The sequence below is a fragment of the Sus scrofa genome, chromosome 14 (assembly GCF_054392235.1).
Source record: "Sus scrofa isolate SSC_HxYL_T2T_F1_AM1 chromosome 14, Sscrofa_HxYL_maternal_Yorkshire_Landrace_v2.0, whole genome shotgun sequence".
NCBI lineage: Eukaryota > Metazoa > Chordata > Mammalia > Artiodactyla > Suidae > Sus > Sus scrofa.
Genome location: NC_139396.1, coordinates 154075815 through 154099757, shown reverse-complemented (window position 1 = coordinate 154099757; position 23943 = coordinate 154075815). Strand labels below are relative to the sequence as shown.

Here is a 23943-nt window from a genome sequence, read left to right as displayed (position 1 = left end):
TCAGAGCTGAAGCGGGGTGCACAGGAGAGAGTTCCAGGAATGGCCTGAAACAGGCAGTCTTCTGCTGCTCTTGTGGTCCAGAGGTTTCATATGTTGATGGTAGAATTTTGCCCTGACTTGATTGCTGGTTAGCTTGCGTATTTAATGATAAGAAAGGGGTTTTAATGTTCTTTATTATAGTACCCCTACATCTTTTCATTGCTAGAACATTTTGCTTCAAAGTAGACATTTTCAGTTAAATGTAATGAAATGAAAATTAAGAGCATTAGGTCATTTGGGGAGATTTGAGTCACAGGTAGCAAATAGATTCCATGCTAATATAAGCACACGTGAACTAATGAAAGCACCACAGAAGCCCTGGAAGGACATGGAGCTGGACTGGTAGTACCAAAAAGGGATAGGAGAGTCTAATAAAGACTAAAACACACACACACGAAACCGTGCATAGCTGTAAGAGTCTGAAAGAAAACATTCTTCCTTTGAGCAAGAGGATAATACCCTGGAAGATAAGTGGTAAAGCTTATTATTCAGTTTCATGCTTTTTGTCTATCACCTTGGAGAGGGGAGTTTGCTTGGTACAAGTGGGTTGCATGTGCCACTGTAGTATCCGGAGAATAACAGTGCAATTCAGACACTCTGGTGATTATGCTCATTGAATTGGGGACTGGTAACCAGCAAGGCTTCTGAGCGTCAGCAAAGCAACTTGTAGCTTGTGGCTGTCTCAAAAGTATCTGTAAATTCTGCACAGGCAGTGGACTTTGGCTTGATTCACTGTCGGGTTTGGACACAAATTCCTCTCTTCAAACAAATCATCAGTTAAGCTTTGCCAGTTACTGAAAGATCTGGAGTACGGGTATTTTCTACATAGTGTCTTTGTTTCTGGGATTCTCGGCCTCTCTGGAGAAGCAGACATGGACATGGTCCAGGATGTGAGGCGGAGACGGAGCCTTTCCTTCCAAATAAGCCCAGGGCATTTTTGACAGGTTGTTTGCATTAGCATCATTTCCTTACATTTTATTGTGGTCAATTAATGGGAATTTTATGAAGATTTCGGATGCCATTCTTGTTGTAAAAAGGGATCAACACAGAGCACAATTTAAAGCTATTGTGTGTGACCAGGTTAATTTTAACATCTATAACAAATACAAAAATGAAGGAAAATAATCCAAGAATGATTTAATTTGAGAATTCAGACACTGAGTAATAAAAACATGTGGTGCTAATTAACAAGAGGGTTGATAAAAGTCGGGTAGCTGCTCTGAAGATCGGTCTCCGTTGCTTGTCTCCGGAGAGTGTGACACGGCGCTGCGTGTCTCCAGTGTCCAGGGATGCAGCGTTTGGGCGCCCGTTGGGTTCCCACCCTTAAGGAGTTTACTGTCGGGTTGGGAAGGCCATCCACATATAAAATGATAGAGTAGCTATAATATTATTCCTGTAAATAAAAGCGACAAATGCTGCTTTTGAATGAAAAAGCACCATTTTTGATGGATGTGTTAAGTGGCTTACTTGTGATAATCATTACATGATATATATGTATATCAAAATCTCGGTTTTAACCTTAGGTCCAGTTGGCCCTTGGACGTCGTGGGTTTGAACTGGGCATGTCCACTTAGATGCGGGTGCTTTTCGGAAGTAAATACTTCGGTACAGCACTATCCAGGGTTGGCTGAATCTGAGGATGGGAAGCCTCGGATACAGACGAGGGACAACTCCAAATTATATTTGGATTTTTGACTGTTGCAGAGGGTTAGTTAACCTAACCTGTGCTTTCTTCAAGGGCAACTGCATATATTATTTCTGTTTTTATTTGTCAAATATACCTTAATAAAACTGGAGGGAAAAGCACCATTCTTAGGCGGTTATAATTAAGGAGAAGCTAAATTGACATTAAAATGTCTTACAGGAACAAATTGCTGAAATTTTTAACTATGTTTTCCCAAGCAAAGTTAAAAGAAGAATAAAATGCATTTTCCTTCTTGTTTTCAAGCCTTGAGCTTACTGCTCTTTCCATTTTATTCTCTAAATTGTAAGACTAGATAGAAGTGAGTGGAAATGTAAAAATCTTTGCATTTTTTACAAAGCACATAAGAGTTACATTTTCTCTAATTTGTTGTATAAAGGATTTTGGAAACTTTTACTGTCACTATTAACTCTGTGCATTGGCCGTGGCACTCCTTCTGTTGTTTGGGATTAAATATAAAACATTAAGTATGTTTCATGTCTTGAGTACGAAAACCTTTAGAATCCAGGATAAGCCAGATTATGGCTGGTGAATCTGGGGCCAGAAGGGGAGCTCCCTGTAACCTTTCTTCCTAGGTGAGCTTACCTGTTTGTTTCAAACATAGTTGATAACTTAATCCTTCAGATCAGCATTACTTTGGCGTTCAGAGAATCACTACAATCGGGAGAGATGGCAGTGTGTAACTTGCCTTCACCTCTCAACCTTTTGGGATGATTTTTGAAATATCTAATTTGATATTTTGTTTTTGTCTTGTGGCTTTTTTTTCCTGACCGCCTTGGTTTCATTTGCTTGCGTTAAATATTCCTTTAATTAGAATTTTTTCATAAGGTTAAACTAGGTTAGGTGCTGTTCTTATGGATACCCAGGTTTGCTTTAAAGGTTTGGGTGTTTGGAGTTCCCGTTGTGGTGCAGTGGGAACGAATATGATGGTATCCACGAGGATAAGGGTGCGATCCCGGGCCTCGCTCAGTCGGTTAAGGATCTGCATTGCCACTGCAGCTGATCGACCCCTAGCCTGGGAACTTCCATATGCTGCATGTGCGGCCCTAAAAAAGGGAAAAAAAAAGGTTTGGGTGTTTTTCTAAGAAATTTTAGACATTCATTCATTCGTTCATTGAAAAGATAGTCTGAAACAGTGAATGTGGAAAGTCTCCTTTTGAGGTTGCTCTTAATTTGCAGTGAATAAATGAAATTTAAGAAATTATTTTTCAGTTAAGGAAGTATCTTATAGTTCCCTCCCACTTATCTTGAATAATACATTATTAAAAATAAAGAACGAGTTATTAAATCATATAGACATTAAAATTTGGCTCTGTTGATCAAAGCATTTGGTTTATAGCACTGTTTGAATTTTAAACCGAAAAGAAGTAATTGGTCTTTAGGTTTGAAAGCAGACAGATAGTCTTGACATGATACATAATGAAACCTGAAATATTTTAAGTTTATACATAAGGTACTACAGTTTTGCTTTTGCTTATAAAAGTCAGTAAAATCCTGAAATACTACCTTTGCCTTCTAATCCGAGAGATTATTAGAGACTTTTATGCTAAAATGTCTAAACTGTGAAGACATGGCCCAAGAACATCCTAGATATCTTACTACGTTTCCTGTGTGAGCTCTCCCCCTCTCTTCTCCTCCCTCCTTCCCTTTCTTTTTCCTCTCAGGTATAGCGATGTGTTGTCTCTTTCTCTCTTTTTAATTTTTTTCTATTTTTACTTGTTTTAATGATTTTTTATTTTTCCCATTAGAGCTGGTTTACAGTGTTCTGTCAGTTTTCTACTGTACATCAAGGTGACCCAGTGACACATACATGCTACATTCTTTTTTCTCACGTTACCATGCTCCATCCTGCTCCATTGCCAGTGACTGGATACAGTTCCCAGTGCTGCACAGCATCTCTTTCTTAATGTGTCAAATAGTCACAGTCCGTTCCTTCTTACTGCTTCCTGACGTGGTTAATGGACCACAGTTTATTTAACCATTCACCTGCTGGAGGACATCAGGGTTGTTTCCAAGTTAAGACTATCACCAAAAAAAAAAAAAAAAAAAAAAAAATTGCTATGAACGTGTTATACAGGTTTTTGTCTAGACTTCTGTTTTTGTTTCTCTGGGATAAATGCCTAGGAGTATAATTGCAAAAGTTGTATGTTTTTTAGGAAGCTGCCCAAGTATTTTCCATTTAATTGTTGCCAGCTAAATGCCAAACATTTCCAAAGTGGCTGTATGTAGAGTTTTGTATTACCAGTAACAAAGTATCAAAGATGCAATTTCTTCTACTAACATTGGGGTTTGTTACTGTTTTTAAATTTAGCTGTTCTAATAGGTAGCTAGTGGTATCTCACTATGGTTGTATTTTGTGTTTCTCAAGGATGTTGAAAACCTTTTCTGGAGCTTGTTTATCACCTGAACATTCCCTTCTGTGAAATGTATTCTCATGTCTTTTGTGCGTTTTCTAAATGGATAGTTTGCTTTTGTATTCTTGAGTTATTTTTTAAATGATTTTTATTTTTCCCATTATAGTTGCTTTAAAGTGTTGTGTCAGTTTCTGCTGTACAACAATGACACAGGCACACATACACATTTTTTTCTCACATCATGCTCCATCCTGTTCCATCGCAAGTGACTAGATACAGTTCCCTGTGCTATACATACAGCAGGATCCCATTGCTTATCCACTCCAGAAGTAATAGTTTGCATCTATTTACCCCAAACTCCCAGTCCATCCTACTCCCTCCCTCTCCCCCTTGGCAACCGCAAGTCTGTTTTCCAAGTCCTTGAGTTTACTTTCTGTTATCGCTGAGTAATGAAAGTCCTTTCTCTAACTCTAAACAAATCCTTATCAGCTTGTCTTTTCATCCCTTTAACAGGGTCTTTCACAGAGCAGAAGTTTTAATTTTGATGTAGTCCAATTACGATTTTTTCTTTTATGTGCCTTGCTAACAGTGTTTTGTCTAAGAACTCCTCACTAAGCACTAGGTCTCAAATAACTTTTAAAAGTTCCATACTTTTGGAGTTCCCGTCGTGGCGCAATGGTTAACGAATCTTGGGAACCGTGAGCTTGCGGGTTCAATCCCTGGCCTTGCTCAGTGGGTTGAGGATCCAGTGTTGCCGTGAGCTGTGGTGTAGGTCACAGACACGGCTCAGATCCTGTGTTGCTGTGGCTGTGGTATAAGCCGGCGGCTACAGCTCCAATTAGACCCCAAGCCTGGGAACCTCCATATGCTGCAGGAGCGGCCCTAAAAAGACAAAAAGACCAAAAAAAAAAAAAAGAAAAACTTCCATGCTTTTACATGTAACATTTAAATTTATGATCCATTTAAACCAACTATAGTTGGTTTACAGGGTTGTAACAATTTCTGCTCTACAGTTCACTCTAAGTCTTTTAATTCTGGTATGGGATGTGAAGTAAAGGTCAAGGTTTAATTTTTAGCCTTTGGGTGTATAATTGTTCCAACACCTCCGAAAAGATTCTTCTTTTGTTCAGTTGTTGGGGTTTTTTGGTTTGGTTTGGTTTTGTGTCACAAATTGGTTGGCCTGTTTCTAGACTCTCTGTTCTATTCTGTAGATCCGTATGTCTGCCCTGTGCCGACACTATAGCCTTGATTAGTGTGGCTGTATAACAGGCCTTACAAATTGGGTAGAATTATACTTCGCCACCTCTTTTCTTTTTCAGAACTGTTTTAGCTCTTCTGGTTCCTTTGTGTTTCCATAGAAATTTTAGAATAATCTTGTCTATATCTATAAAAGTACTGGCAGGATTTTGAGAGGAATTTTATTAAATCTAAATATCAATTTGAGGAGAATCGATCGCTTCATGTAAGTCTTTCTTACTATAGTTGGTTTACAGGGTTGTAACAATTTCTGCTCTACAGTTCACTCTAAGTCTTTTAATCCATAAAATGGATTATCCACTTACTTAGATCATCTTTGATTTTTTAATTAGCATAAAATGGCTTTTTTTAAACTTCGATTTTTTTCATCAGTGTTTCATAGTTTTCAGCACACAAGTCCTGTACATGTTCTTTTTAGACTTACAAATAAGTATTTTTTAAGCCATCATACATGGTGTTATGTTTTTTATTTCACTTTCCATGTTTATTGTTAGTATACTGAAATACACTTCATCTTTTAAAATTATTTATATCGTGACAAAATATACGTAACATAAAATTTACCGTTTTAACCATTTTTAAGAATATAGTTTAATGTCATTAAATACATTCACATTGTTGCGCAGCCATCGCCCCATTTATCTCTGTAATCTTTTTCATCATCCCATTTTGAAATTCTGTACCCATTAAACATTAACTCCCCGTTCTTCCTTCCCCCAGCTCCTGGCAACTATGATTCTAATTTCAGTCTCTCTGAATTTGACTACTTTTACTACCTCATATGGGTGGTATCATACAGTATTCGACCTTTTGTGACTGGTTTATTTCACTTAGCATAATGTCTCAAGTTTAGTCCATGTTGCAGCACGTGTCCGAATTTCATTCCTTTTTAAGACTGAGTAGTATTCTACTGTGTGTGAACTACATTTTGTTTATCCATTCATCTGTCAATAGATATTTGGGTTGCTTCCACCTTTTGGCCGTTGTGGACCATGCTGCTGTGAACATGAGTGTACAAATACCTGTTTAAATCCCTGATTTCAGTTTTTTTGTGTCTATACCCAAAAGTAGCATCGCGGGGTATGTGGTGATTCTAATTTGAATTTTTTGAGGCGTCATTTTCCATAATGACTGCATCATTTTACATTATCACCAGCAGTGTATAAGGTTCCATTTTCTCCCTGAACTTTCTAACACTTGTAAGTTGTTCATTTGTTTATTTACCTAGCCGTCTTCGTGGGTACGAGGTAGTATCTCATGATGGTTTCCATCTGCACTGCTTTAATGACTAGTGATGTGGAACATCTTCCCATGTGCTCATTGGCCGTTTGTATATCTTCTTTGGAGAAATGTTTATTCAAGTCTTTTGCCTATTTTTAAATCGAGTTATTTGGGCTTTTGTTGTTGAGTTTTAAGAGTTATCTGTATATTCCAAATATTAATGCCAAAAGGGCCCAACCAACGAGGGAAAAAGACAGCTCAGGGAGCTCACCACCGTGTCCGTCCTTGGGTCTCAGACCTACTTGGGTCCTGCTGGGTTGTCGCCTACTCTCACCTTTCAGCGTCATCTTGTGTTTGTTTTATATATGATGTCCAGGGTTTTCTGTCGTAAGTAGGGAAGAGTAGGTCTGTTTAATCTTCCTGCAAGTGGATGCCCTCCTGTCTTGTCTTTTGTTAATTAAAAAAAAAAAAAAGTCCAAAGGAGTATTTTTGTTACTAGTTAGGCATGTTTAAACTGTCACTTTTATCTTGGTTGTGCATTTCTGACTGTATCTTGAAAAATATTAAACATGCTGCAGAGAGTCAATATGTGGTAAATGGATGAGTGAGAAAATCTCTTGATTCAACACCTGGTAAAAACTGAACCTAATATAATCTGATCCAGGTTTTTATAAAGGGCTTATTTGTATCACTCTACTGTTGCTTACTATATTAACTTTCAGCAAGACTGTGGCAACCAGTGTAAAAACCCAGAGAAGAAAATGAAGTTTTAAAGGAGTAAATTTGTGACAGTAAAAAAGCACAGTTATGAGAGATGATACCACCGTGACGGTCCCTTAGCCCTCGGGTTTTAATGCCCTTAAATGGACTTTAAGAGATCATCAGTTTCTCTCTTTCTCTCGTCCATAGTCAGTATATTGGCTGCTTTGTCTCCACAGATTCACTTTATCAAATAACAAATTAAATGGAAGTCTGTTATCTTCCGATACAAAAATAGTTGACCAAAATATTATTGTACTAAGATATTAAATGACAACTTAGAATGTGTTCTGTGTTCTTATTTGCACTATTCTTATGCACACCTGAGTGTCACCCTCTCCATTGTGAAGCTTTCATGGAAGCAGAAATAAAAATGGCCATAAGAATGTGACTGTATGTGGGATTTTGTTTGTTTTTTTAAAGTCATTCTCTGTCCTGATCACTATTTTTAAAGCCAGGTGGCAGGAAATTGTTAATGTACCTTTAGAGTCATACGCTGGTATTTTTTAAGAGGTCCTAAATGTCTGACTACACGATGAGAGCTAATTCTGCATTATTAGCTGTGGGTCCTATTCCAGATACTCTTGATCCCACAGTGTATCCTGAGCACCAGAATTTGTTACAGCTTTCCAAGTGATTCTGATGTGCAACCAGGGTTGAGAGCTACTGCACTGGAATTTAACTTACTGTATTTAATATGTGTTTTCTTTGAGAGTCTGCAATTCTCCTTTCCTTTTTTTTTATTAATAGACTTTTTTTAATAGTAGTTTTAGGTCTACAGAAAAATTGAGCATAAAGTACAGAATTCCTGTATGCTCTCCAACCCCCATTCCCAATAGCCCCTGTTAACGTCTTACATTAGTAGAATTACATTGTTACATTTGATATACCAATATTGATCCATTATTATCAACGAAAGTGCACAGTTTACATTAGGTTTTAGTATTTGTGGTGTACCTTCTATAGATTTTGACAAATGTGTAATGACATAGCTTCCATTACATTATTATACAAAATAGTTTCATTTCCTAAAAAACCGCTTGTGCTCTCCTTTTCATCCCCCATAATCCCTTGGTAACTACTGATCTCTTTATAGTTTTGCCTTTTCCAGAATGTCGTCTAGTAATGGAATCATATGTAACATGTAATCTTGTCAGATTAGCTCCTTTCACTTGGAAATACGCATTTAAGTTTCCTCCATGTCTTTTCATAGCTTGAAATTCATTTCTTTTCATCACTGAATGATAATCCATTGTGTGAATGTACCACAATTTGTTTATCTGTTCCCCCATGGAAGAACATCTTAGCACATATTTGCTTCCACCTTTTGGCAATTAATGAATAAAGTTGCTATGAACATTCATTTGCTGGATTTTGTGTCCACGTAAATTTTCAGCTCCTGTGAGAAAATACCAAGAAGCACAGTTGCTGGATTAAAAGGTATACATATGTTCATTCATTCTTTTATAATGGTTGCCTACTATCTGTATTATTGATAGTGACTTCCATCAATGGACATATAAGTTTTAAATTTTTTGGTCTTAGAAATAATGCTGCATCATAGTTCATACATCCTTTTGCACACGTACTATTATTTCTGTAGAACGGAGTTCTAGAAGTAGGATTGCCCTGAAGAAGAGAGTGCACGTTTGCCCTCTGAAAGGCAGGTTGTATCCTTCAGCGTCCTACCTTCAGCCTCACATGGTATTATCAAGTCTCCTGAGGCCCAGAGGAAAGATTTAGGCTGGACCTGAAGATTTGGAGGTCAGGCTTAAAAATGGTAATTGAGGGAGTTCCCATTGTGGCTCAGTGGGTTAAGGAACCGAGGTTGACTCCATGAGGATGTGAGTTCGATCCCTGGCCTTGCCTGGTAGGTTAAGGATCCAACCTTGCCACAGGCTATGGTGTAAGTTGCAGATGGAGCTCAGATCTGGTGTTGCTGTAGCTGTGGCGTAGGCCTCAGCTGCAGCCCCAATTCAGCCCCTAGCCTGGGAACTTGGGTGTGCCTGAGCACGACCGTAGAAAGGAGGAGAAAAGGTGATTGAATCCACAGACATGGATGAAGTTTCTTTGGGAGAAAACGTAAAGCCAGAAGAGAGGACAACTTAGAACAGAACCCTTCGCAGCTCCCGGCTTTCAATTCTTTACCTGAAGAATTGCCCTCTTGGTAGGAAGATAACCAGGGTGAATGGGGTCAGGAAAGCAGAAGGCAGGTGGACTTCAAGGAGGAGGACCTGGTCCTCCGAGGTTATCCTTTGCTGAGGGCGATGAAGATTGCATTGTGGGTTTGTGTTCCAGGTCCGGGAGACCTCTGACTTTAGTGAACAGAGGGAAGGTGGTGGGGCCGCTGAAGCAGCCTCTGCAGTGAGTGGGAGAGGAGGAAATGAGCATGAATATAAGTAACTATTCAAAGGAGAGAGAAGCAGAGAAGGGTAACCAGAACAGGTGGGGGTCACGGAGAGTTTTGTTTGTGCCAGGTGGCAGGGTCTTCAGCTTCTGTGAAAGTTAGTAGAGAGGAACTAGTAGAAAAATGCCAGAAAGTTCTGAAAAGCAAAACATGAAATTGCCACTTAAAAGCAATTATTTATATAGCATTTACACTGTATTGCATATTACAAGTAAATCTAGAGATGATTTAAAGTATACAGGAGGATTGGGTGAGTTATGTGCAAATACTACAACATTTTACATAAGGAACTGGAGCGACCGCAGATTTTGGTATCCGCCGGGCTCCGGGCACCAATCCCCCACTGACGCTGAGGGACAGCTCAGGATGCAGACTCAGCTGAGGCCACGGATGGGGAGGAGGACAGGTTTCTGGGTTGAGACATTTGGCAGAGAAACGTGAATTTCTGTTTGCTCCTATGGTAAGTATTGTCATTTCAAATTTGATTTTACGCCCCAGGAAGTTCTCAGACAGTCTTGCTGCTTGAAGCTACTTTTAGAAGTCTTCTGCTTATTAATTCCCTTGGAAGGAATCAAAATCAACCAATGCCAAACTCACTCTTTGGAAATTAGTATTGTAGCTAGCATTCATTGTAATTGGGAATGTGGCTTTGTGACCCAAGGAGGTTATTACCTCGGTGGTAATAGCTTTCATGAGCTATCAAATAGGGTGGAATTTAAAGGTATTGATTTAGAAAAAACTAACTTGTCAAACCAACGGGACATTATAGATCCTAGATTAACTGATTCAATGTATTTGATAACTAAAAAAAATTATTAGCTCTTCATGTATTGACTTACGGTAAATGTAGTATTGCCTTTTGCTTTGCCTTTTCTTCAGCATTCTACTGAAGATTTTCGTTCTAGTCTTGATAGAAGATGAGATACTGTGCAGCTGGTAAGGATCTCAGTCACAAAAGGTCACATGTTGTCTGGTTCCACAGAGACAGAAAGTAGATTGGTATTGCTTAGGACTAAGGAAGCTGGGGGACGCGGGGAGTGACTGCTAATGGGTATGGGGTTTCTTTCTGCGATGCTCAGAATGCTCTAAAATTGATTATTGCGGTGGCTGCACACCTCTGTGACGACACTAAAAACCAGTGATTTGTACACTTCAAATGGGTGACTTGTATGAGAATTGTCTCCATAAAGCTGCTATTAAATGGTATTTTACAAATGAGCTAAGTTTAGATTTGTTTTCTTAGTTTTCATTTTTAGCAAAAAATATTCTGAGTGAAATGACTAGCAGCAAAGAACATGAAGATGTGTAATTCTCCCTGACAGCTTTCCCAAATCGATTTTTGAGCCTCCCATTAGATGGGCTTGAAGACTTCACTTCCCAAGCTCAGTTCGTTTGTCATAACTGCTCTGTATTCCCTTGCCTTGCCCTTGGCTCTCCTGTACTAGAAAGCTCCCTTTCATAGTTTCCCTCTGCTTTCCGCACACCCTCCCACATAGGGACTAAAGCATTTGTTAATACCTCTTGTCACTTTAAAATATTCTAAATCATATTTGACTCTGAACTTCCCAAAGTGGTTTGGTTTCACAGTTGAGTTCTTTCATGTATTTTTTTGCTCAGAATTTCAAATTCCATTACATCACAGTTTTTCCCAACGATATTTAGCATCATTAATGTTGCGTCTGCCATTTATACAGCCATCTTTGTGAGAAACTATAAAGCATGTGACTTGTTTTTATGTTTATGTTTTCATGTTTTATGTTCATGTAATGCTGTAACAATAAATAATGAAGTTAAGAAAATAGACTGTTTCATCAGTTTCTGGAAAGCCTAGAAGTTATAAAGTCTCTTTAAGAATAGCAGATGAGTTAAAGCCCCATGAAAAGGAGAAGTAAAGCTTTGATCTCTAGATTCTTTCCCTTTGAAAGCACCTGTGATGCACAGTTCATCTCCTGAGAATAAAAAGTTGGGGGGAAAGCAAGCAGTTGTTGCCCACCAGAGTTTTTTCCTTGAAGATTAAAACATCGCAGAGTTGACAGCATATTTGTATCACTAGTGATCAAATGCTCATCTCAGAAAAGGTTTGCAGAATTGCCTTTGGTTTTTATTTTATGAGATTAAATTGTGATGCATTAGAGAAAGGGACGATGGAAGATGTTTCTGTTGGCCCACTTTTTTAAGACATCTCAAAATGAGCTGGCATTTTCACATGGGTGAGATGGCAAATGGCCTTTGATCGCAGAATGGCTTCTTTTTCTAGTATCTTCAAGGTCTCCTCCAGAAGAGGCCTGTTGTGCTGTCTGGGTTTAGCAATGTAAATTTTTGTCTATAAACACTAATGACATTTATCAGGCAAGTAATACAAGGTGATTGCAAGAGCGTTTTGTGAGGATTGGGGATTTTTTTTTTTTTTTACTTTAGTAAATCATAATAACTAATTTTCATTGTTTTAAGTATCTGGTAGGATTTTTCTTGTTTAGGTTTTAAATTGATTTTAATACTAATTGTATAGGATATGCTAAGAATCAGAATCTACCTTTATTGCAGATGTACCTAATGATTATAGAACTGAAGTCTGTTATGCCCAGAAAACACAATTGCATTTTACCTATAATGATAATCAGTGGTTTCTGAAATTAATACAAAACCCATTAAAAAGATGATTGATCTGGATTTCCCATTGTGGCTTAGTGGGTTAAGAATCTGACTAGTATCCATGAGGATGCAGGTTTGATCCCTGGCCTCACTCACTGGGTTAAGGACCTGGTGTTGGTGCGACTGCAGTGTAGGGCACAGACACAGCTCATGTGGCTGTGACGTAGGCTGGCGGCTGCAGGTCTGATTTGACCCGTAGCCTGGGAACTTCCATATGCTGCAGGTGCGGCCCTAAAAAAAAGGGTGATTGTGATCAATGTGATTTTCTGGCGTTAATTTAAGGTGTGGTTAGAATGTGATCCAGAAAGGCTGTATTTAAATACGTACATGCACCTTATGAAATTGGTAAATAGGTGACTCGGAGGGAGGTTTGGTGAAGCAAGGGGGAGGGAGAGTGATGGGAGAAAAGACTACGGTGGGGGCTGATGTCGTTCTCTCTGTGTGTCTGTATTATCTGAATTTTTGCAATAAGCATTACTTTCATGATTTAAAAAGATATAAAAAATTGCGCATTCATTAATTTCATTGCTAATTCCTGGAAAATTTGTTAAGTTAAAGTTATTGAAATATCAGGTTTAAAAAATTTCATAGTCTATCTTTTCTTTCTCTCTTACTGTGTCTTGTTGATCTGTGTTTTCTTTTCCTAAAGTACTGATGGTTTTAGATTAATATTTTGGCAGCTTTGGGTAGGCAGAATTCTAAGTTTACGTTCCAAATTTGAGTTGCAATTTAAGGTTTTTTAGGTGGGGAAAAATACACTCCAGTGCTCTTTTTTATATATGTGATGTTTCGGTCCCTTTTTTTACAGTCTAAGTGTGATAATGGGAAAAAATAAAGAATTTGGGGCAATTAAAATTAATTGTATTTCAATGAATTTATAAAAAGTTCCAATTAAGTCTCAGTATTTCTGGTGAATTGGTGCTAGAATTGGGAACACAGTATTTGGAATATTAAACAAGAGCAGTAACAGCAACCACATGAGCTTCCAAAGTATTTGAGCACTAAGACCAAAAACATATTTGCATCTCCAGTGACTTGGACATACTAACATTGAAGAGAATGAGGAAAGGATTTGGTTTTATTTATTCATTTATTTATTTATTTATTTTTGTCTTTTTGTCTTTTCTAGGGCCGTGCCTGCGGCACATGGAGGTTCCCAGGCTAGGGGTCCAATCAGAGCTGTAGCCTACGCCGCAGCCACAGCAACACAGGATCTGAGCCGCGTCTGCGACCTATGCTACAGCTCATGGCAATGCCAGACCCTTAACCCGCTGAGCAAGGCCAGGGATTGAACCCGCAACTTCGTGGTTCCTAGTTGGATTTGTTAACTACTGAGCCACGAGGGGAACTCCAGGAAAGGATTTTAAAATTCATTATTACCACTTTTTAGTAATTACATATGATGTTAAAAAGTCAATAACTGGTTACCATCTATTTTTTTTAGTATATTAAGCTTTTAACTACTTAACCCAGAGCAAAAGCCTCAAAAGTATTTGCAGTAGAAAAGAACTATCGAACTTGATTGATTTCTATGCTATAAAGTTCTTTAAAAATGCTATAAATTAATTTAGAGGTTTTGTGAAACTTAGATATGTATGTTAAACCAGAGATTCAGCAGCATTACAGGTGGTTGAACCTTGTATATTGTAGTGTTTCCCCAAAATTTGATAGGCGTATAATTTTAAAGCTTTTCCTGTATTTTAGCAAGAAATGAAATACATATTTTGACAAATGAAACAATACCAAATTTCCTACTCTCTAGGAGGAGTGCACTTTAAAATAGTTGATGTAAATTATACATAATGGTGGGTTTTTCATAATCTGTTTTCATTTTTATATGTCATACTAGAAAAGAATAAAAATTAGAGGGTGGCATTTCATTCTAGATATAAAATAAGATGATGACATATTAAATCTTACGCCTTTTTAGAGTGTTCCATTCACTCAAATTTTCAAGTATGTCTGTCCTGAAATATTTTAGGATAAAGGTATAGGCTGTTAAACATTATTCTATTTAGTTAAACATAGATATACCTAAAAATTCCAGTATTAAAAAGTCAAGGTTGTAGACTTAGATTTTGTGCAGTTTTGACAGCGTGCTTCTCTCCTTTGCTGTTCTCACTGATCTTTACTGGTTTTTTATTTGTGTTAGTCTAAGCGTACTTGAACCTTTTACAGCTGAGTGATGGAGATTTCTGTGTTGCAGTCCACGTGCTTTGTAATGTCTGAAATTGGCTGGTTCCTCCCTTTTCCTGTGCTTGTCCTTCACCCTGGGAAGGATATGGTCAACCTAATCAAGGTTAAACATTTGTTTTAAAATATGTGACTTTTTGCTTAGGATAAAGTAATTTGTAAGAGACAACCTATATTTTGAAGTTGGTATTGTCCAACCTGGTACACCAAAGCCGTGTCAGGTATTTAGGGCAGAGGACATTTAAGCAGGGTATCCACTGGTGATAACAGCCGTGGTGGTGCTGAGGACCAAGTGAGGCACAGAGAAGCGACCCAGAGAGTATCCACAGCAGAAAACCACTGCCATCCTGAGCTGAAGAGAAAAGGCCTCGGGCCCAGGATGGGCAACCAGTGGGAGCTGGAACCTCGACAACTTCTAGAGCAGCTGGAGCTGCTGCGAAAAGGCAGGAGCCCAGGAGGAGAGAGGAGAGGTTTCGGGAGAAAGGCCCTGGCTTCTGCCTCCTTCAGCTCTAGCCCCAGCTCTAGCCTCCTGCCACAGAAGGCCCAGGCACGGCCCCAGCTGCACTGAGGAGATCCTTTCTGGCAGTTCTTGTCATTCTCACTGCCGCATCCTCAGAATACGTCCGGGATAAAGCAGCAGTCTGAACCATGCTGGCACGCAGTCCTGTGCACGTGAGGCTGGCCTCCGTGCTGTGCCCTTTCTCCTTGGCCCCCATGCCTGCCCAGGCTACAGTCTCAGCGGGAGAACGTGGTCTGCTCTGACAGGGTAACAGTACATGCTTAGCTTTCATCCCCTGGTAAACTCGCTCCCTCATCAGGATGATCAAATCAGCTCACCTATGAGACAAGCCTGTCAGGTGGGATTACTCGTTCTTGTAGATATTAGAACAGTGTTACTGCTCTCTCCTGAAACTGATTGTGGATGATTTATCCTAATTAATTTGTGATTATCTAGTAGAAAAAAACAACATGAGTTAAAGAATAAATGTTTAGTACTTGTTGCTCCCATAACAAAATAAAAAAGAATGTAATCCAACTTAAGTATCCAGAGCATAGATGAAGCATTGTATAGGTGGGCATCCAATAAAATATTTAATTTATAGTGACTCTTTTGTGAAAAGTTGATTACTGACCTTAAGAAAGAGAGGTTTATAGCCAAAAGACCCTGAGAAATCTCCTAAAACAATCCTTTATTTATTTATTTGTTTATTTATTTATTTATGGGGCTGCACCCGCAGCTTGGGAAGTTCCCAGGCTAGAGATCAAATTAGAGCTGTAGCTGCCAACCTGCACCGCAGCCACAGCAGCACTGGATCCCAGCTGTGTCTGTGACCTACACGCCGGCCTGCACCACAGCCATGGCAACACCAGATCCTTGACCCACTGCTTGGGGCCAAGGATCAGACTATTATTATGGACACTAGTTGGGTTCATAACTGCTGAGCCACAACAGGAACTCCAATCCTTTTGATTTTTATAAAAAGGAATTAGCATTTCCACTTATTATTTTCGGAAGATCCAAATTTAGCAAAGAAATAAATGCCCAAGAGGATGGGATTAAGATGGCGGAATAGAAGGACTGGAGCTCAACTTCTTTCCTAAAAACAACAAAATTCACAACTAAAGGCTGAGCACTCTTCACCCAAATGGACCAGAAACCTTCAAAAAGATATCCTACTCCAGAAGACAAAGAGGAGGCCACATCAAGAGGTAGGAGGGGTGATTTCGCGATATAAACAACCCCATACCTCCCAGGTGGGAAGCCCCACAGACTGGAAACTAACTGGTTCACAGACACTCAACCTACAACAGTGAGAGTTCTGAGCCCCACATCAAACCCTCATGTGCGGGGATCTGGCACTGGGAGAAAGAGCCCCTGGAGCATCTGGCATTGAAGGCCAGTGGGGCTTGTGTGCAGGAGCTCCACGGGACTAGGGGAAACAGAGACCCCAATCTTAAAAGGTGCACACGGACTTTCACATGCAATGGGTCCCAGGGCAGAGTGAGGTCTCCATAGGAATCTAGGTCAAACCTGACTGCAGTCCTTGGAGGACATCCTGGGAAAACAGGGCTGAATGTGGCTTGTTATGAGGGAGGGACATTGCAGGCAAAGCTCTTGGGAATATTCAGCAGCTGCCCTTCTCTGGAGGTGGCCATTTTGGGAAAATCTGGCCCCACCCGTCAGTCAGCTGCTGAGAAGCCCAAGAGCAAACAACAATCCAGGTGGGATCACAGCTACCTGAAGACCTCTCAGGCACACAGATGCCGCTAATCCCATCCAGAGACTAAGCCCCACCCACCAGAGGGATTAGAATCAGCTCCACCTACCAGTGGGCAGGCATCAGCCCCTCCCATCAGGAAGCCTACACCAAGCCCCCATACCGACTTCAGCCACAAGGGGGCAGACATCAGAAGTAAGAGAGGCTACAGCTCTACTATCTATAAAAAGGTCACCACACCAAAAACCTATAAAAATGAAAAGACAGAGAACTGTAACTCAGATGAGGGAGAAAGGAAAAACCCCAGAAAATCAGCTAAGCCATGAGATTCTTAGCCTCCAGGAAAAAGACTTTACACTGTTGATGCTGAAGATGATGCAAGACATTGGAAATAAACTGGAGGCAAAGATGAATAACTTACAGGAAACACTGAGCAAAGAGATACAAGATATAAAACTTAAACAAGAAGAGATGCAAAATACAATAACTGAAATAAAAAAATTCACTAGAAGCAGCTAACAGAATACAGGAAGCAGAAGAACGAATAAGCGAGGTGGAGGATAGATTACTGAAAAGTACGGATGCAGAACAGAAAAGAGAAAAAAGATTGAAAACAAATGAAGAGCGTCAGAACTCTGGGACAACGTTAAACATGCCAACATCCGTATTATAGGGGTGGCAGAAGGAGAAGAGCGAAGGGACAGAAAAAATATTCCAAGGGACAATAGCTGAAAACTTCCCTAACATGGGAAAGGAACCACTCACTCAAATCCAGGAAGTGCGAGTACCATATGAAATAAACCCAAGGAGGAATACACCTAGACACATATTAATCAAACTGACCAAAATTAAAGACAGAAAATCTTGAAAGCAGCTAGGGAAAAGAAGCAAATAACATACAAGGGAACCCCAGTAAGGTTATCAGGAGACTTTTCAGCAGAAACTCTGCAGGCCAGAAGGGAGTGGCATGATGTACTTAACGTGGTAAAAGGAAAAAACCTCCAACCAAGATTACTTTACCCAGCAAGGCTCTCATTAAGATTTGAAGGAGAAATCAAAACCTTCACAGATAAGCAAAAGCTGAGAGAATTCAGCAGCACTAAACCAGCCTTACAACAAATACTAAAGGACCTTCTCTAGGCAGAAAAGAAAAGACTAACAGGAAACAAAAATTCCGCAAATGACAGGCTCACCAGTAAAGGTATATATACAGTAAAGATACGAAATCATCCATGCACAATTATACCATCAAAATCAGAAATCATGAGAAGAGGTGGGTACAAATGCGGGACACTGGAGATGAACTTACAGTTAAGAGAACAACAACTTAAAACAATCTCATATAAATATAGACTCTTAAAAACTTCAGAATACTTGCAAACCAAAAATCTACGATTGATACACAAAGAAAAATCAGCTCAAATATAACACTAAAGATAGTCATCAAACCAGAAGAGGAGAGAAAAAGAGAAGAAGAAAATAAAAAAAGAGCAAATCCAAAACAAAAACAAATCCAAAGCAATTAATAAAATGGCAATAAGAACATACATGTCAATAATTACCTTAAATGTTAATGGACTAAACGCCCCAGCCAAAAGACATAGACTGCCTGAATGAATACAAAAACAAGACCCATATATATGCTGTCTTCAAGAGACCCACTTCACTTCTAGGGACACATACAAATTGAAAGTGAGAGGATGGAAGAAAATATTTCATGCAAACGGGGATCAAAAGAAAGCTGGAGGAGTTCCCGTCGCGCAGTGGTTAATGAATCCGACTAGGAACCATGAGGTTGCGGGTTCGGTCCCTGCCCTTGCTCAGTGGGTTAACGATCCGGCGTTGCCATGAGCTGTGGTGTAGGTTGCAGATGCGGCTCGGATCCCACGTTGCTGTGGCTCTGGCGTAGGCTGGTGGCTACAGCTCCGATTCAATCCCTAGCCTGGGAACCTCCATATGCCGCGGGAGCGGCCCAAGAAATAGCAACAACAACCAACAACAACAAAAAGACAAAAAAGACAAAAAAAGAAAAAAAAGAAAAAAGAAAAGAAAGCTGGAGCAGCAATACTCATATCAGACAAAATAGACTTTAAAATGAATATTTTAAGGGACAAGGAAGGTCATTACATAACGATCAAAGGATCAATCCAAGAAGAAGATATAGCAATTTTAAATTTCTACGCACCCAACATAATAAGTTCACCACAATATATAAGGCAACTGATAATAACAACCTTAAAAGGACAAATCAGCAATAACACAGTCATAGTGGGGGACTTTAACACCCCACTTACAGCAATGGACAGATCAACCAGACAGAAAATCAGTAAGGAAACAACAGGCCCTGAATGATGCATTAAAGCAGATGGACTTAATAGATATATATAGGACATTCCATCCAAAAGCAACAGAATACACATTCTTCTCAAGTGCACATGGAACATTCTTTAAGATTGATCACATCCTGGGCTACAAATCCAACCTCAATAACTTTAAGAAAATTGAAATCATATCAAGCATCTTTTCCGACCACAACACTATATGCCTGGAAATCAACAACAGGAAAAAATCTGCAAAAAACACAAGTGGAGACTAAACAATATGCTACTAAACAACCACTGGATCACTGAAGAAATCAAAGAGGAAATTAAAAAATACCTAGCAGCAAATGACAACGTATATACGACACTCCAAAACCCATGGGATGCAGCAAAAGCCGTTCAAAGAGGAAAGTTTATAGCAATACAAGCCCACCACAGGAAACAAGAAAGAGCTCAAATAAACAAGCTAACTATACATCTAAAGCAGCTCGAGAGAGAGGAACAGGCAAGACCTAAAGTTAGTAGAAGGAAAGAAATCATAGATCAGAGCAGAAATCAATGGAATAGAAACAAAGAAAACCATAGAAAAGATCAATGAAACGAAAAGCTGGTTCTTTGAAAAGAAAACAAAATTGATAAACCCTTAGCAAGACTTATCAAGCAAAAAAGAGAGAGGACTCAAATCAATAAAATTAGAAACGAATAAGGAGAAGTAGCAACGGACATCACAGGAAAACAAAGGATCATAAGAGACTACTATATGCGACTACACGCCAATAAAATGGAAAACCTAGAAGAAATGGACAAATTCTTAGAAAAGTACAATCTTCGAAGACCGCAACAAGATGAAATAGAAAAGATGAATGGACCAATCACAAGAACTGAAATTGAAACTGTGACTAAAAAACTTCCAACAAACAGAAGTCCAGGACCAGAAGGCTTCACAGGCAAATTCTGTCAAACATTTAGAGAAGAGCTAACACCTTTCCTTCTGAAACTGTTTCAAAAAATTGCAGAGGAAGGGATACTCCCAAACTCATTCTATGAGGCCACCATCACCCTGATACCAAAACCAGACAAAGATACCACAAAAAAGAAAACTATCGGCCAGTTTTGCTGATGAACATCGATGCAAAAATCCTCAACAAAATACTAGCAAACAGCATCCAACAATACATGAAAAGGATTGTACATCATGATCAAGTGGGATTTATCCCAGGGATGCAGCTGTCCTTCAGTATCCACAAATCCATCAGTGTGATATACCACATTAACAAACTGAAGAACAAAAACCATATGATCCTCTCAATAGATACAGAAAAAGCCTTTGACAAAATCCAACACCCATTTCTGATAAAAACTCTTCAGAAAGTGGGCATAACAGGAACCTACCTCAACATGATAAAGGCCATATATGACAAACCCACAGCGAACATCATTCTCAATGGTGAAAACCTGAAAGAATTCCCACTCAGATCAAGAACAAGACAAGGATGTCTGCTCTCGCCACTATTCTTTTGTGTGTGTGTGCATTTTTGCTATTTCTTTGGGCTGCTCCCGTGGCACATGGAGGTTCCCAGGCTAGGGGTCGAATTGGAGCTGTAGCCACTGGCCTATGCCAGAGCCACAGCAACGCGGGATCCGAGCCACGTCTGCAACCTATACCACAGCTCACAGCAACACCAGATCGTTAACCCACTGAGCAAGGGCAGGGATCGAACCCACAACCTCATGTTTCCTAGTCGGATTTGTTAACCACTGCGCCACAACGGGAACTCCTTTTTTGTTGTTTTTTTTTTGTTTGTTTTTTTTGTCGCTACTGTTCTTCACCATAGTTTTGGGGAGTTCCGGCCATGGTGCAGTGGTTAATGAATCCGACTAGGAACAATGAGTTTGCAAGTTTGATCCCTGGCCTCGCTCAGTGGGTTAAGGATCCGGCATTGCAGTGAGCTGTGGTGTAGGTTGCAGACGCGGCTCGGAAACCGCGTTGCTGTGGCTCTGGCGTAGGCCAGCAGCTACAGCTCCAATTAGACCCCTCACCTGGGAACCTCCATATGCCACGGGAGCTGCCCTAGAAAAGGAAAAAAGACAAAAAAAAAAAAAATCATAGTTTTGGAAGTCCTAGTCACGGCAATCAGAGAAGTAAATGAAATAAAAGGAATCCAGATTGGAAAGGAAGAAGTAAAACTATCCCTTTTTGCAGATGACATGATACTATACTTAGAGAATCCTAAAGACTCTACCAGAAAACTGTTAGAGCTCATCCATGAATTTGGCAAAGTTGCAGGATACAAAATTAATACACAGAAATCAATGGCATTTCTACACACTAACGATGAAAGATCAGAGAAATTAGGGAAGCAATCTCATTTACCATCACATCCAAAAGAATAAAATACCTAGGAGTAAACCTACCTAAAGAGACAAAAGACCTGTACTCTGAAAACTATAAGACACCGACGAAAGAAATCAATGATGACACAAATAGATGGAAAGATATACCATGCTCTTGGATTGGAAGAGTTAATATTATCAAAATGACTATACTACCTAAGGCAATCTACAGATTCAGTGCAATCCCTATCAAATTACCAAGGACATTTTTCACAGAACTTGAACAAAATATTTTAAAGTTTGTTTGGAAGCACAAAAGACCCAGATAGCCAAAGATATACTGAAAAAGAAAAATGGAGCTGGAGGAATCAGGCTCCCGGACATCAGACTATACTACAAAGCAACAGTCATCAAAACCGTATGGTACTGGCACAAAGACAGAAATATAGATCAGTGGAACAGGATAGAAAGCCCAGAATTCAACCCATGCACCTACAGCCAAGTAATCTATAACAGCGAAGGCAAGGATATACAATGGAGAAAGGACAGCTTGTTCAAATAAGTGGTGCTGGGAAAACTGGACAGCCACATGGAAAAGAATGAAATTAGAACACTCCCTAACACCATACACAAAACTCAACTCCAAATGGATTAAAGACCTAGATATAAGACCAGACACTATAAAACTCTTAGAGGAAAACATAGGCCAAACACTCTCTGACATAAACAACAGCAATATCTTCTCAGATCCACCTCTTAGAGTAAGGACAATAAAAACGAAAATAAACAAATGGGTTTCTGCACAGCAAAGGAAACCCTAAACAACACAAAAAGACAACCCACAGAGCAGTGGATCCAGAAGATGTGGTACATATACACAATGGAATATTACTCAGCCATTAAAAAGAACGAAATACCAGCATTTTTTGCAACATGGGTAGACCTAGAAATTATCATGCTAAATGAAGTCAGCCATACAATGAGACACCAACATCAAATGCTTTCACTGACATGTGGAATCTGAAAAAAAGTCAGACTGAACTTCTTTGCAGAACAAATGCTGACTCACAGACAGTGAAAAACTTATGGTCTCTGGAGGAGATAGGGGGGTGAGGGGATGTGCTTGGGTTATGGGATGGAAATCTTGTGAAATTGGATTGTTATGATCATTATACAACTACAGATGTGATAAATTCATTTTGAGTAATAAAAAAAGACATAGTCTAGCACATAAAAAATCTCAAAAAAAAAAGAAATGCCCAAATCAACCTGAAAAACAACCGTTTTTTAGTTAGAAAAGCCTTCCAGAAAATGATGACTGTGTCTATTTGTGTGTGTATATATCCCACAATATGGAAGTCTCTGGTCATAGGAAGATAGGTTTGTTCATTCAGCAAATATTCATGGAGCACCTACAATGTGTCAGGCATTGGACAGGTACTGGGGAAATATTAGTAGTAGTTTTTAATTTTTATTCCCATAGCACTTTGTAGTGGAGAGGAAAACAGTCGATAAATAAATGTATATGTCAGATGGGGTAAGTGCTGGGAATACAGGGGAACAAGGAAAGGCAGAACCGTTTTATGTGGGACCAGGGAGAGCCCTCTGAGGAGCTGGCATTTACGGTGCTCTGGGGAAGAGCGCGAGCCCTGTGGCTCTCTGGGGCAGGGCTGGTCCAGGCAGAGGAAGCAGGTAGAGAGAAGCACTCTTCACAGGTGGACGTATGTTTGTCAGATTTTTCCCTAGGCATATGTTAGGCTTTTAATAAAAAGAACAGTTGTTTATACTCCCATCTACTTTTTTTTCACGTAACTATCTTTAGCTGTATAACATTTCATTATGTGGATATACCTTAACGTATTTAACCAGTTCTCCACTGATGGACATTTATGTTGTCTAGTTTTCCAGTATTACAGATAATACTACTATAAATATCCTTATACATACATTTAAACACTGGTGTGTGTTTTTCTAGAACAGTTGTTCTCAAATCACCTCTTATGCTGAAGAAAATACTGATGCTCAGGTTCCATTCAGACCAGCTTTTAAATTGGGATCTCTGGGGGTAGGATCCAGGCTTTTGTGTTTTTTTGGAAACCCTTTGAATGATTGTAATATTTAGTCTGCTTGTAGAATGATTTTAATAAGTGACCTTACTGAGTCAGTGATTAAAAAAGAAACACATTTGAGTGGATGCTATAACACTGTTTTCTGTATTAGTTAGGGTTAGGAATGCTGCCAATAAGAGAAACCTAATAAACTGATTTGTCTTCAACAAGATAGTTTATTTGTTTTGTATAAAAGTCTAGACAGAAGCAGTCCAGGGCTGGCATGGCCGTTTGCTCCACACAGTCCTCAAGTACCCATGGATCTTGTAGCTTTTGATTTTGCTGAACCAAAAGAAATCTCTTAACCTAAGCCCGAGAGAGAGGCTACAGCTCCTATCATGACGTTCACGCTCCAGCAGAATGAAGGAGGAGCTAAA

At 39.4% G+C, this 23943-nt stretch overlaps 1 protein-coding gene and 1 long non-coding RNA gene across 27 annotated transcripts in view; both read left to right on the top strand.

Moving 5' to 3' along the window:
- The window catches only part of ATE1 (arginyltransferase 1), a 244120-nt gene that overhangs the window by 139525 nt on the left and 80652 nt on the right, over positions 1-23943 (top strand). The window lies entirely within an intron of this gene.
- On the top strand, positions 13552-20224 carry LOC146397109 (uncharacterized). Its single transcript, XR_014827075.1, has 3 exons — positions 13552-15881; positions 15941-18552; positions 18866-20224. It is a non-coding gene; the product is annotated as an uncharacterized LOC146397109 (long non-coding RNA).